The sequence below is a fragment of the Miscanthus floridulus genome, chromosome 10, assembly GCF_019320115.1.
Source record: "Miscanthus floridulus cultivar M001 chromosome 10, ASM1932011v1, whole genome shotgun sequence".
Lineage (NCBI taxonomy): Eukaryota > Viridiplantae > Streptophyta > Magnoliopsida > Poales > Poaceae > Miscanthus > Miscanthus floridulus.
This window is the reverse complement of record NC_089589.1, coordinates 78,772,325-78,788,855: the sequence shown is the minus strand read 5'-3', so window position 1 is coordinate 78,788,855 and position 16,531 is coordinate 78,772,325.

Sequence of the window (16,531 nt, the reverse complement as noted above, 5' to 3'; positions counted from 1 at the left end):
GCAAGTCTATAGTGGCAAAGCTATCTTAACTTAGGATCTCTATCCCTAGAAAACCTGACTACCCAGGCTATCCTTCTTCTTGTTATCATTAGGTGAACTAGCTTAAGAGACTCTTACACCTCCGTTCCTCGTGGAAATACGATACCCTGAATACTTCCGGGTGAAATGCTACAACGGTAATTCCGTGCGCTTGCGGATTATTTCTGTATGCGTTAAGAAATACCAACATGCATTTCTAGCGCCGTTGCCGTGACACGGTTGTCGTAATTATCTCTGAACCCAGTTCACCCGTGTATCTTTGTGTTTTACCTTTCAAAAAAATATATCCCTTTTTCTTTTCATCATGAAGCCTTGAACTCAAAATCTTTTTGCGCCTAAGGACGAGCTCTTAGAGCCACCACCATCGAAGCCAATCACAGCTTCTAGCTATGAACTCCGTCCTGGCTTTATAGCCATGGTTTGGGAACAAACCTTCTTTGGTTAAGTTTACAAAAACTCTTGCCATCATCTATGGGAGTGCTGAGCAGCTCTGTGCGTGCTAGACAATCTTAGGCATGGGCACCAGAAAAACCTCTGGTAGAAGTTGTTTCCCTTCTTTTGAGAGGGCAAAACAACCTCCACCCACAACGTAGGCAAGGTAAACAGAGATTGGGAAGAATTGAGGGACAAATTATGTTCCGTATTCTTCTCTATATCTCAAATTGCTTTCCTACGACAAGAGATTCTCAGCTCCCGCCAACATGAGAAGGAAACCATAGGTGTAGCCTAGGCTAGATTTCCAATCTTAGCACACTCTGGCCTAGCCTTGTTTATACCAGACCATGTGTTGATACAACATTTTTGGTTACGTCTTAAGCAAGGAATCTGCCCTATAGCTTGATATCACTACCGGAGGGTCCTTTGACCACAAAACCATAGCAGAAGGAGAAGCGCTTCTAGATCATTGTTGACGGTTGTTAATGTCAATCATAAACCGTTAATATATCCTACATATACACCTAATTCCATCACCAAACATAGGTATAGGGGTTTAAACTAATGAATTCCATGAGCTTTGGTGAATATGTAAATGCAGGAGGATTTATCCAGAAAATAGCAACTGGGACTACCGTCATACACTCTAAATAGGCAAACTAAGATCAACAAGTGATTCAACCCATGAACCTATGAAAGATGACTCAAGACAGAGCCCAGGACCCACCACCCAAAGGGGAGGCCCACCTGCCATAGTAGCAGGCTGGCTGGCCTAGTGATGAGGCCGACCGGCCCATTACAAAGGCCCCTCGCCCTCCGCCACCTTGTACGCCTTCCTAAGATCTGGACGCTTGATTTTAAGGCAGTTTTAGGTCGATTCATCCAACGGTGATCGAGGGAGTTGACGCAGATCGATGATGTGGCGATTCCTTACCCCCTACTCCACCACAATTCCTTGCCCCTACTCCACCTCGGCCTATATATAGTAGCCCCTATCCCCTCACTAGAGCCATCCTGAAACCCTAATTCATATCCTCCTCATCAGAATCAGAGCCGGCTCTCAATATGTAGAAGTAGAATAGCTCTAGTTGAGAGTTAGGGAGAGTTGAGCTGAGCTCAGTTTCTAGAGAAATCTTCATAGGTCGAGTATATCTTTGTATCTCACCTTTGCAAGACTTATGCTTTAATATAGTTATCTTCTCTATCTACTTTTATGCCTTTCATATGTATGGTTAGTATAGTTATCATACCTTAGCATGGGATCTCCGCTCGCATCGAGTGCTTTAGTTATCATATGTGACTAGAGTAGTAATCCATAGTATAGACATGGTGTCTAGACTATAGGTTACCTGAGATTATGCTCAATCCTACGGTTAGTTGTGGTAGCCCCAGGGGTGACAACTCTATCAGGCCATTGTAATCCACCACGTTAGGATTGGTGTTCATAGAGCTTTAGGCAGCCTTCCCCCAACTACGCTTTCTCATCCCCCTTGAGAGTTGGAAAGGTACTGTTGCTCCAAAGTGTTATTGCATGTGATCACTATATCTACCCATGAATTAGTTATACCCTAAAGAACCAAAGTAATAGAGAAGTATTTAGGAACCTTGAACTCACCCGTTGTCCTCTCAACTTAACTAAACTGCTCCTCTATTTTACCATAGAATTCTCTTATGTGTGCTATTATTCATAACTCCTATCATTATCAACACTTACCCCCACTTTAGTTTAGTCGGTATACTAGTTAGTAGATATATGATGGTGAACTATCAACTTCTTTAACCATTGTTTCCCTGTGGATAAATACGATACTCTGGAATATTCCCGGGTGAAAGCTACAATGGTATCTGTACGCTTGCGGATTTATCTGTGTGCGTTTAAAAATACCAACAAGCTTTGTAGCGGAACCACAGAAATGTTTGTTGACATTTTTTAGCATCACTCTTTACTAAGTTGTCATCCCTAGCATGATGCCAGAAATGCATTGTTGGTAATTATTAAGAACACTTGTATATATATATATATATATATATATATATATATATATATATATATATATATATATATAAAGTATCCCCAAGCGCACATATAATATACCATTGTAGCATTTCACTCGGGAGTATACCAGGTATCGTTATTTATATTTTATCCACAGGGAGGAGCTATGGGGTTGGCACAGAGATATTGACAAATATGTATACTTATGATAAGATCATCACTCTCATGCTATTACAGGGGTAAGTCAAGTGATAAATAAATTATAAGTGTAAGGTATTGATGGTATTCCAGAGATAGAAATAGATACTCATAAATGTAGTATGGCTAGGTAGGAGATTAGTTAAGAGCAGAAAATTCCTAAGTCATTCTATATCTACTAAGTCTTTTGTACTCCCAAGTATATATACTCTCATCTATAGCATAAATAACTTTGGATCTATGCATATGGAACATTACTAAGGAAGATCAAGAACAGAGCTTGACTCCCTTCACAACCGGGTTCTACTTGCTGTACAAACAGGGAGTGGACTACAAAGGACTCAACAGGAGTGTCACATCCGTGATCTACCACATGACCCAGAGTGTAGAATGCATCCTCAGGTAAACAATATTTAAGCACCACGCTTACATAATGTTGACCACTTAACTCACTCGAGTATTGACCTAAGCACTTTGTGAACATATGCATATATTCATAATCAATCATAACTATATCAAGCATATAACTAGAGCAAACTAGAAACATAATAAATAACAACATAATATTGAAGTAGCACAAAGTCATAAATAAGAGAGATACAATGGCTATACTAGTCTCCAAATGGTGAATCCAGAATCCTGAGCAATAGCCCAAACTCTACTTGAACCTTTCTAGCTAGCCTATACTAGAACTTTGAAAGAATTGGAGCTCTATTCTTTTCTCTCTAAAAACCCTAATTTCTGGTCTGATCTTGACTTATGCAATGCTTTCAGGGAGGGGGGCAGGGGCTGGTATATATAGGCCTAGAGCATCAATTCTGAGCCCTCGGATCAAACCAACTTGAATAAACGACGTAGATGCAATCCTTAAGGCGGTGGAGAACCGACGTAGCGAGGCGGAGACTGACAGGTGGGCCTAGGGGCCAGGCTGGCCTACAGGTGGGGCTGGTCAGCCCCACATATCATCCTCTGTAGGTCTGCTTCGGTGGTGTGGCTTCTAGCATTGTCTGGAACCTTCTGGAGTTAATTTCGCTGTGAATAAGCAAGATTTTATTTGACGTTTTGATCCCCCTTGACAGTTTTCTGGATAAATCCTGCTGAAAACATAGATTCACCAAAACTTGTGGAATTTGTTAGTTTAAACCCCTAAGTCTATGTTGGTGATTATTTTCATGCATGATTTCAAGTTATATTGGTGGTTTATAATGGATGATAACTACCATCAACAAACTCCCCCAAGCTTAACCTTTGCTCGTCCCTGAGCAATGCCAAACCTAGCAATGGATCAGGAGTTGCATCAATGTTTTCACTCCTCAAAAGTACACAGGCATTCAAACAAGAATTCTCCTTCGGATTAGAACAAACTGTTCTGACTTTAAAACTTACCCATATTACCTTCAACTATGGGGCTTGTAGCCTTCACTAAGGTCTTGAGCAATTGAAAGACAGAACGATCAAGTCAAGCACTATGTCTTAAGTTCTTTGTTCAACCATTATTTTGGAGTTTTAGCATGGTTTCAAAATAAAACTCAGAGATTCTATTGTATGATACTCTCAAGTCTCTCAACATATGTGGTATTTGTGGATCCTCACCAAGGCAAAAATAATGTTATGCCTTCCTTCCTACAACTAAAGTTTATGTGGAGCTCATAGGAATGGTGATAACATGAAAGTGCATACTTGCAATACATATATTGTAAAATCAAACCTCGGATCCAAAGAGAGTTGAGTCATACAATCAAATCAAGATGTGCATGTGAGTGGAATATATGGTGGATATTTATGGTGGCTAGCCTAATTCTACTATGCTCCTTGAAAACTTATCTCTCTTTTGAAATGGAAACAATTGGAAGAAAACATGGGCTATCTTATTCATCTCTTTTCTCTTTTTTTAGGCGGGCATCTAAGTACCCATTGTTTTAAATATCTCGGATACTTGTCCATTTTTCTCTCTTTTTTTCTTTCTTTCTTTTTTATGAATAACTTTTGCATAGCCACATGTCTCTTTTCTGCAAAAAAAACTTTTGAGAGATAGCAACAGGAATTTGGAGCATTTATTTGGAGGATGAAAAAACCTATCAAGAATATTTTTGGTGCCTACTCCCAGTGTAGGAGTAAAACATTTTTTGTGGATCTAGATGAAATGCAAGTTTTTGCGCCTACCCCTAGTGTAGGAGTAGTGCATATGTGGGTGGTGTGTACGTGATCTTGATTTTAAGAGCATGATAAACCTCTCATAAGGGTCAACAAAGCTTGACCAAACTCAATGCAAAACAAGTAGCATAAAAGTAGTGGAAGTTTTCCTAGCTTAAATATCATGTTTGGCTCTGGTAGGAATTCAAGCTTTGTCATACAGGAACTCATCATATTGCCTTTTTATGTTTTTCAAAGGAAATCTTCCAGAATTTTAGTATCACTTGGAACAAGATAAATAGCAGCTCAGACCTTCTCATATCATATCCATCAATTACCTAAACTTAGATTAAGCATTGCTACCCACGAGTTTCAAGTTCAGAGCAAATTCTCATGTCAAAACAATCATATCCAAAACTCGAGAGGATTCAAGGCTAAAAACTAGGTACTTGAAAGGAATTATAACAGATCAACTATTCATCATTTCCATTGTGAATCATCTTCTTCAAGTTCCTTTTTATTTATTGGCTCTTAAAAAATAGAAATTTAAAACAAACTTTAAGCAAACTTAAAGCCACTATATACACACTCTTTTTATTTGGTTTTCATTTTTTAGATCACACCTACTAATATATAAAAGACTAAGACAAATTTTTATTTGTTTTCTTAGTTATGCATTTTTTAATAAATAGCAAATTCAAAGATTGAAGAAAATAATAAAATACCAGAAAGAAAACTTACCTTAGGTAAACGGGGGCTCCTCCCCCAAGCTAGGTGTTGCTGCAGTCTCTCAGAAAGGCAGGTCAATGTGGAGACCCTAGAACAAGTATCACCAATTCTCGTTCTCCTGCTCCTGGTACTGCTGGATGGTGGTGATGTGTTCTCCCATTTCTGCTTGCCACTAGGAGTGCTGGTGAAGCTGGTTCTGGGTGTCATGCTGTGTCTCCTTGATGGTGGTTAACCTGGTGTCGAGGCGGGGGTGTTCTGCCTGCTGCTCATGACCACTTATGGGCGGTTGATGGTGGCCCATGTGCTAGTCATGGCAGCCATAACTAGAAAAGGAACATGCGCCTTCCCTGGTGTCCACTGGAAACTTCTTCGTAGGACTGCTGCTGATAGTAGTTAAAGTTGTCATCCTGCCATTGTGCACTTGAGCTCTAATGCCAGGAGCTCTCAGCGTGCTGAGGAGCGGGTTGCTCCCAACCGACATGCTCAGGCTAATGCAGACAGGAACAACCCAGCTGGTGCTAGCCTACATAGCTGGTGATGGCAGGTCCTTCAGGAATTGGATTGTCGCCAAGGTACTGGGGTTGCGGGTTGTGAGTGAGTCTCGTAGAAGCGCTCTGGCAAGGCGCTGCCTCCTTCACCTGTAAATCAAAGACAAAAGACTGCACCGCATACAGACCAAGATTTTGGTCTGGTAACGAGATTTTGTTTGTATAGTCCATATACATCAGGACAAGTTTCCCATCTTTTTTTCTTCTTTAACATGTGAGCTTGGACAAAGTATTCATAATCGATATGCCAACGAGGAATTTCATCAATGTAAGCAACAAAAACATTTCCAAAAAGACCCAAAATTTTAGCTATGCGGGTGACCAAAGAAGTACACCCAACATCTCCCTTAAATTCAGGGATTTCTTTCCATTGTTTCATCATAAACTGAACAGGTGAAACTTTTCTTCTCTTAACCATGACATAGAGCAGCTTAAGTTCATCATTCCTCATAGTGCGAAAATTATTTCTAGGAAATAAAGAAAAACCTAACTATTTATGCATGAATCGTAGAGTAGGGTGATGAATTTTATTTGTTCAGGGACGGTAGCAAGTAAGTTATTTAGATATTTCAATCCAAAATTTTGTCCTATCAAAGTCTTGTATAGCAGTGTCTACATCAATCACACATTGTGCATAAAATCCTAGAAGTTCACTAAACTATTTCCATGCAATAGAAACATCTTTTCCAAAAAGTCTAAATGAAACTTCAGAATCGGTAGGTTGCAACGTGCATAAAAACTCAGCTGTCAAAAGCTTGGACCCCGGCTCATCAATTTCCCAAACATTCTCCCATCCTACGGCCTTAAAAATAGTTTCAAATTTAGTGTTCATACCTATTGCTTGTAGCAGGGCTAGATCATAAACAAGAGTGAGAATGAACCTCTGGGTCTTCAGCTGCTTGTAGATGTTCTTCTCTGTCTCGCCCCGGAGCTTGAGCTGCTTCTCTTGCAAAAGAATGTTTCTCTCAGTAGGGGATGACTGGGACGATGCTCCGATAGTGGGAGATGGAGCGTCAATCTCCATGTCAGGTGATCGCTCAGGAAGACGAGCTTCTCGTCGAACAAAACTGATGCCACACGCTTGGTCTTGCCTACTAACTTGCTCATCTTCCTGCAAAATAAACAAAAGACAACATAGCTAGTGGAATGGATTAGAAAAAATAATATGTTAGCGGTTAGCCAGTCCAGAGTCAGTCGTCCAAGATTGCCTAATGAATTTCTAATTAAGATTTTGGCATGACTTCCACCTTAATTCTATTAATTTTTCTCTCTTAATTTGGATAGCACTACCACTCTTAAAATCTCTTTCCTTGCTCAAATTTTAGCAGCGCTTCCACTCTCTCTTTCTCAAGATTTCACTCTGAAACTTTCTAACCCTTTCTCTTACTCCAAAACTACTTCCACCAAGAGAATTTCAAACTACGAAATTGAGAACTAGAATTTTGAACTTAGGAGCTGGTTTTGAGTTGTGTCTAAGGCTGTGTCGATAGAATATCATCGACAGTCCTCAGAGGGGTATCCCACGAAGGTAGATTGATCGGCGAGATGCGTGTAATCGAGAAAAGGAAGGCAACAGAGACACAAGAGTTAGATAGGTTCGGGCCATCAGTGCGACATAATACCCTACTCCTGTGATATGTTGGATTGTATTGGCTATCATATGATATTGCGTGTGTTTGGAGGGGGTCCCTGCCCGCCTTATATAGTCTGGGGGCCTAGGGTTACAAGTCGGTTAGATCTAGGAGATAACCAAAAAGTAATAACATATTACAAGGAATCATGGGATCATATGTATCCTAACAGATCTCGTAGTATCTTTAGGATTTCTTCCTGGTGTCTTGTGGGACACGCCGAGCAGCACCGTGCTCTGCAAGACTTCATCTTGTGGGCTAGGCTGCCCCTGGGGGCACAGCCCATGTGGTCTATCATGGGTATCCGGGGCCGTATCCCCCACAGCTAGTCCCCGAGCGCCTTGTATCTGTTGTGCAACGCCGTCTTGAGCTTGTCCAAGCAAGTGTGAACAAAGCCGAGCAGTCAGACTCATGGTCCGACCACCGTAATGAGTCGCTGAGCAGTTGTGAAGCATCGCCGAGCAGTTATCAACCGTCGCCGAGCAGTGTATCCCAAGTAAGGCTTGCCATAAGGATGTAAGGAGCTCAAGTTCAAATTCAAAAATTTCCTCGTAGTGGACCAAGTGTGCCCACTTAGAGTCTAACCACAAGGAAGGGAGATAGTATTCAACTTCATTAGGCGCGGAGTCTTCCAGATTAAAGCAAACACACTCACCGTAAGGTGAAGTGTGCCCACTTAGTCCCTGAGCCTGATAGTAGGTGACATAGTCACGTGGTGCTAGGGTCCAAAATAGAAGAAAAGCAGAAGACCAGCTAAGCAGATAGTCAGTCCCCGAGCAGAGCCCTAAAATGAAAAACGCACACTCACCGCAAGGTGAAGTGTGCACACTTAGTCCACGAGCCTGACAGTAGGTGACGTGGTCACATGGTGCTAGGGTCAGAAACAACAGTGAACAGAAGAAGTCCCCAGTGTGGTGAGGAAAACAAGTCGTATTAATGACGTAGTCCCTGAGCCACAAGTGGAAATCTTGGAGAAATCAAATCGTGGAGAAAAAACCGGAGTAATGGTTGTACAATAGGAGTTACTGAGCCTTAATGGATTGCGGAGAAGTTGACGAATATTCGGTGAGCAGTAACAAATTGCGGTGAAAAATGGGCGATATGGGCTACAGTTGCGCGAAAGCCCAGGTAACAGTGCATATTGCCGCTTCAGAGAATTCAGAGCGGCACAAATCATAGAGCGGTTTCCCAAAACCCCTTGAATGTGAAAAGTGGGGGCAGTGCTTGATAACTGCGCCACTGCACTTCGTGCTCCCACCTTTGCCACTTTCGCCACTTTATCTTCCTCCTCAGCCCTAGCAGTTTCCCTGATTCACATCCACACGCTCTTCTATCACTAGTCCCAATCCAAATATGAGAGATGGCGTCAAAGAAGGGATCTGGTAACCCAAAGAAGGCGATCGCCGAGCAAGTCATGATAATGAGTGGGTGTCGTCGCTCATGGAAGAGGCAGAGATCAATAGGATGGTGGAGGTAGGCGTTCTTCTGGACCGTGTCACCGCCAGATGGCGGTCGGCCAACGGTGAGCCCTACCCAATGCCTCATATCGATGAAGCTGTAGTTTTTGAAGATTACTTCTAGCGTGGATTGAGAATTCATGTTCATCCTTTCTTGAGGGATCTATTGGAGTTCTGGGGAGTTAGTCTGTGCAATCTCCACCCAAACACCATCTTGCACATCTCAATTTTTATCCATTTCTACGAGGCATATCTCAGAATTCTTCTCCACTTCAACCTCTTTTGACACCTGTTCTAGCTGAAGAAGGGTGGCGGTGGTTCCAGAGTGGTCGATGGTGTGTATCTACAACTCCGTGATGGGATGGTGGGTGAGTACATCACTGTACCACTGAACACCTCGCTGAAGGGGTGGAATGCCAGGTGGTTCTACATGAAGTAGAGCCATCCCGCCATCCGCTATGATGTCAACCACATTCTGGAGAACCAGAGGAGCTGGTCAGAGAAGTCAAGCAGTGCTGATATGGAGCAGGTGAGGGAGCTCCTCAGCCTAAAAAAGGGTGTGAAGATGAACGACGCACTGGTGGTGGCGAGCTTCATAGTGCGCCGAGTCTAGCCCTGCAAGGAGAGGGCCCATGCGGGCTTTGACTTCAAGGAGGACACTGACAGCACTCGGGAGTGGACGGAGAAGCTGTTGAGGGACAATGTGATACGCCTAGCAGCTGAACTGTAACACCTCGGGTGTCTAAATATTAAAATCTGACATGTCATCATATGCATTGCAAAGCATTTGGCATTTGGTGAAAACTTTGATGTGCATTTATTAAAACAAGTTTACATTTGTGTAATGAGTGTTGAATTATATTGTTTGACTCAAGTTCAAAGTTTGTCTGGGTTTAGAATTTTTTGAGAAACCCCCGCTTTTTGACATTTAAACCCTACCCTGAAAATCCATTTCAAAATCTAAGCATATTTTGGGATTGGGCCCAAAAGCAAAAGTGTAGAGCTTGGCAAGTTATACAAAGTTTGTTTTTGGAGTTTTTCAAGTTGTTTAGAAACATTTTGAGTAATTCAAAAAGGCGTAATTCGTTAAATTTCCCTATTCAAATTCAAAAGTTCATTTCAAAATCTAGACCAAATTAGGAGATGGTTATAAAATCAAAGTTGTAGAACTTTTGATTTTGAACAACTTTTATTTTTGGAGATTTTTGAGTTGTTATGAAAATTTGAGAGTAATTTGAGAATTTTGGTGAATGGCAAACTTGTAATTACTGTGAACAGTGTCCACCGCCGAGGCTACACCACCGGCGACCTTCTTCGGCGTTCCAGGCGCACGCGTGGACATCCTCGGCTTTGCGCTGGCGCGGAGACGTCTCCTACGTGGCTTCCTTGAGCTTCTGAGTCGCGTTATAAGAACCAAAACGCCGTCGTCGTCGTTCTTCTTTCTTCTCTGTTTTCTAGTCATCACCGCCGCAGCTCCGTCGAGCTTTTGCCATCGACCTAGCGCCGTTGCCGTCTCGACAAAGCATGCTCTAGCTTCGCCGTATCTTTGCGCATCCAGCCAACCCACCAATTCGGCTAGTCTTGGTTGGGAACTCGAGTTGCATCGTCTTCTTCCTCGCGGCCGGCAATTCCTGCGCCGAGCGCGTTCGCCGTGGCCAGAGCTATACGGTGCATCTTCGTCCCTGGTTTTGGCTGATTCTGTTTCGTCTCGATGCTGTAGTACTTAATCCATAGCTGGTTGCTCATTTTGATCACTGCAGTCGCTGGTACACCATCACCGATGACGTGTTGCTCCGCCGTGATCACCGAGATCGTCGTCACGCCTCTCCGTTGCTTCTCCGACCTTGCTCCTTGCTTCAACGTGTTCGGGGTGAGCTACTGGTGCTTCCTCGACCTTTAGTTTGACCGCTACCGGTCTGTAGTCGCTGGTGTAGCGCTGCCGTGTCACCGCGTCCGCCATGGCCGACGACGAGCTAGTGTAAGGTCGTAATCAGTGCTGATAGGGACGTCAATCGATGCGCCTAGGCTTGGTGATCATTTTGGTACGTTGGCCGTCGCCGTTGATCTCACCGTCGGTGAGAAATCGCTGGTCAGAGCCGTCGCTGCCGTGGTCAACGTCGGAGGTTGAAGATGACATGTGGGACCCGTTGTCAGTGACTCAGCGTTCAAATGATTTTTCTATTTTCAGATTTGAATGAATAGTGTCTGTTTTTGTTAATTTTGTGTAGATTTATTTAGAGCTCCAAAAATTATGAAAATTTTTGTGTGACCTCTCTGTGATGTATAGTATTTAAGAAAAATATGAAATAATGTTTTTCAGTACTTTTTGAATGTGATAAAAATTGCTCAATTTATTAATAAATGGATTTCCATGATTTTTCCAGGCTTATCTATTTATCCAAAAATTATGAAATTTGTTTTGCCACTTAGTTAACATGTAATGCACATGTACTAAAATTTTGAGCTCAATTAGAATAAGTTGATTTATTTCATAATTTTGAATTAAATAATTAATTCATAAAAGCGAATATTAACCTTTAATGATTTAGGTTTTTGTTTGGACTTTTGGATTGAGTGATGACCTTGGGTCATTAGTGATGATGATCCTTAGCAATTGATGTATGTGTTATGAAAAAGATTTAGTTGTTGACTTGCAACTGTACCGCGAAGGAAAGTTGTATTCAAATTGTTAATTTTGTATCCATCATCGAGCATCATATTTAGTATTCCGTATCATGTTGAACATGGCATTGTTATTACGTGTAGTGAACGAAGGTGAAAACGTGGTAGTTAATCAAGCTGTTGAGGAGGTTAATCCGTCTATTGAGGTCGGATCGAATCCTTGTGTAACGTCGCAGGAGCCGGACTTTTCCGTCAACGAAGGCAAGCCCCGGATGCATACAACCCTACCTTGTGTTTTATAAATAAATTTCGCTTTTACTTTCCATTACTGCATTAAGTAATTAGGAGTTAAGTAAAAGCCTAATTGTTGCATTACCACCCTTGTTATTCCATGTTTACCATATTACCAGTTTTAAATTCGTATATGTCTAGTTTTGCTTAGCTATGCGTAGAACGATGAAAGTCAGGTGACTACCTGCCACCTGCAAGTTTTAAACGGAACATTGGTTAACTTTGTTAGCATGTGATATGAGAATGTAGAGTAATAAATCTAGACCGAGCGGACTCGGTGTGTGTGAGCCACAAGACATGGAGGTCTTGTGAGCGGGTTCTTTCCGCCTGTGTCGATTAAGGCACGTCCGTTGTTGAATTGTATGAGGTGAGAATTTGTAGTACTAACCACATACTCCGGTAAGCCTGAACTTGGCAATTCTATTACAAGAATGGCTACTCGCGCACTGGGAGTGGAGAGATGGCGGGAATAGCGTGTACCCACGTGGCCATGGGCTGGAATGGTGGAGTACTGTGTTCTCCGGTGGCGCGGACCCGTTCTTGTTTTAGGGGATCCGAGGGTAGGTTGGTATATGCAGGTCGGGGACCTGCATATGTCGTGTGGTCTGGAATCCCCAGCTGGGCTTAATCGGTTCGAATCGTCGTTGCTCCTCGGTTAAGGAGACTCAACTCACTGTTCATCATCGTAGAATTAATAACCGGAACTTGAATAAGGCTTGTGAAGGTGCTGGATATAAAGTTTCATGATCTCAGTGCGGATCGTGTCAGCTTTGTATATAATTCTTAAGAAGTTTTCTATATAAAGAATGTTGTTAAAAGAGCTTTTATGCAAAAGAACTTTGATCATTGTTAAAGCTATACCTTGAATCCCTGAGCCTACATTACTGAGTTTATCAGTTAATATTTTGAATAAGTCTTGTTGAGTACTTCTGTACTCAGGGTTCGTTGACCCCTTGTTGTAGGTGAGCCTCATGAGCAGATCTGTTTTGGATCGTGCTGCATGACTATCGTTTGTTCTGACGATGAGAAGTAAATGTGTGATCCTTGGGCAGGATGTTTATTTTATGTGATAAGTTTATGTTAATTATGCCACTCCACTACTACTATGGTTTGTAATAATTATTGAACTTAGTTGTAAGGTTTGAAACAACTGGTTTGTAAACTAAGTTATCGTAAGACTTCCACTATTTTACTCTGATGTATATATTTGAATAAATATTGTAATACTGTAATGACTCTGTAACGTGATCCTGCTTGGAAATCGTGGATGATTCGGGGTTCCCCGAGGACACCCGACAATCTTTTTAAGTTATTGGAAACATATGCATAAATGTCAAAGGTCGTCGGACAGTGACAGGTGCATGTGGGCCCTATAACTTAGGAGGTTCTACCACAGAATGGTATCAGAGCGATTGTTACAAGGTTTTTGTTGTATTGTTTTTCAAAAACTTCAAAATGAATTGGGATGACTAAATTTAACTTGAAAATTTGGTCCAAATTGCTTCTGACTTATCTTATTTCTTTCTCACCATTCCCTATTTGATTAAAAGGTTTTTGTGTGGTGGAGTAGTAATTATACTATGCCCTATATAAAAATAAATGTTGTTTAGGTGCATTATAAACTTTGATATTTTTGTTCGTAAGAACGATGCATGCATCATGAATAATTCACTTGTTACTTCCTTCACCTCTTAGTTTGGAATTAAGTAGTGAGTCTGGTTGGAGGAATATAATCCATCGTAGATACTTTTTGGATTTTGATCAAATGGTCTTACTTGGATTAAATTGGCTTCCTATAGTATGGCTCGTGCCAAGATGACACCCCGTAAGTCCACCGGACCCAAAGGAGTTCCTCGTCACCAACTTGCCCCTAGAAATGATGGTGCTAGCAGTAGCAGTACTAGGCCTGATCCCCAGGCAGAGATATTGAGGGTTTCTATGGAGTTAGCACAATCTACGAGAGATAGGGCTTTGGATGTTATACAAATAGGAGAATTACAGGGTCAATTGAGGCAGCTCACCACCGCACATAGGAACTGCGAAAGTATGTTAGTTCGTATGGTGGAAGGAAGAAATGAAGCTTGGCATAGGGAAAATGTAGCTAGAGCTAGAACTAATGAGCTAGAATTCTATGTAGATGATTTAGAAGAACATAATATATATCTACATGAGGAAGTTCATAGGCTTAGCAATCTACTAAATCTGAATCATGAGCCTCAAGCTGATGCCATGGACCCTGATGTCATCCTTGCTGATGATGATGAATCGAGAGAGGAAGAAGAAGAAGATCCTGAAGAATTAGTAATGATCGATGAAAGCGATGATGAAGGCGGTAATAATTCCAGAATGGATACCGAGCCTGAAGTTTGAAGAAATTGAGGAAAAGAGTAGAGTTGTATAATAGTAGCTCTAGCTAAGTTATGTAGTTTTGTTCTCGTACTCTTGGGTTTGTTTGTATATTAGTAAACTCTATGTAAGGTGTCTAGAGTAAGCTTTGGTACAATTCAATAAAGACATGTGAATAAAGTTTGGTTTGTTATGAGCAGATGCGTCGTACACGGGGTTCATTTATTCCGGGAACTTCACAAGATGAGGACGGTATTCCAGATCTGCCACTAGTTCCAACCAATTTAGCTGATGCTATAACTGCACTTGTCAATGTGACGGCTAAAAATTCTCGTTTGTTTCATGAGATGGCTCAGAGTAATCAGAATCAGATGTACGGAAACCGTGGATGCCACCATAACCGACAGGAGGCTACATATGTTGATTTTACAGACACAAGACCCCCGGTGTTCACCAAGGTAGATGAACCATTGGAGGCTGATGACTGGCTTCGAACCATGGAACAGAAATTTGACCTTATCCCATGCACGGAGTATCAGAAACCTACATTTGCCGCCCAACAACTTAGAGGAGCAGCAAGTGCTTGGTGGGCAAACTTAGTGGCTATGCAACCAGCTGGCATTCCAATAACTTGGGCTGAGTTCTGTACAACCTTCAGAGCCCATTATATTCTCGAAGGAGTTATGGCTATGAAGCTAGATGAATTCCTTGCTTTGAAACAAGGAGATCAAACCGTGATGCAGTATATGGGAAGATTTAATCATCTGTCCCAATATGCATCCGAACATGTCAATACTAATGCCAAGAAGAAGAGGTGGTTTATGAGAGGCCTGAATACCAAGTTGCAGACTATGATGACCACTTGCACCAATGTTACTTACCATGAGGCAGTAAATATTGCAATTGCTTCAGAGTCAAAGTATCGGCAACATAAGGAGCTCAAAAAGAAAAAGAGTGTGCCGTCTGGATCTTTGAGGGGAAATCAGAAGAGGCAGAGGGTGATTTATCATGCAGTACAGCATAATCGTCCTCCTTATCGTCCGCCACAGTTCCAAGCTGGGCAACAGTCAAATGTTCGTCCTGCTATAACATATCCGAGTTCACAGTCAACCAATGCTTCTAGTGGCAATGCTCCAACATCCCAGGGTCACAACTATCTGTGCTACAATTGTGGAAGGACTGGTCATTTCTCCAGGGAATGTCCATATCCTAGGCAGGCTAATCAAAATTATCAGAAGGCTCCTGCCAATCAACAACAGGGTCAGGCACCAAACAAGAACCACAATCAGAATGCTTAGAAGGGCAAAGATGAGAGGAAGACAGGACGGGTGTTCTATATTCAAGCTGGAGAAATTCCAGAAGGGGAGCCAGTGATGATGGGTATGTTTCCTGTTGCCAATCACCCTACAGTTATACTTTTTTATTCTGGCGCATCGCATTCATTCATTAATAGAACATTTGTCGTGAAGCATAAAATTTCAATTGGGGCAACAAAGGAAAGTTTCTTTATACAGTCGCCCGGGGGACGTCTATGTACTAAGGAAATGGTATACCAGGTACCCGTAAACCTGGGTGGGCATATTTTTCCCACTACCATGATTATCCTTAAGGATCAGGATATAGATGTAATCTTAGGAATGAATTGGATGTACCAGCATAAGGCTGTTATAGATGCTTTGAATAGGACCTTAAGAGTGAGTTTGCCTGATAATAATTCTCAACTTCTTATCCAACTTCCAACCCTAAGAAAATCAGTGGGCAAGATTTGTGCAACTGCTGTCAAAGAGATTAGAGATATTCCGGTAGTGTGTGAATTTCCAGATGTGTTTCCTGAAGATTTACCCGGTCTACCACCTGATAGGGATGTATAGTTCAATATAGAGTTACAACCTGGAACAGCTCCGATTTCTCAGAGAGCTTATAGGATGCCACCTAAGGAATTGGCCGAGTTGAAAACTCAGTTACAAGAATTGATTGAGAAAGGGTTTATCCAACCTAGTTCTTCACCTTGGGGATGTCTGGCAATTTTTGTGAAAAAGAAAGATGAGACTTTGTGGTAATGTGTCGACTATCGTCCATTGAATGAAGTGACCATCAAGAATAAGT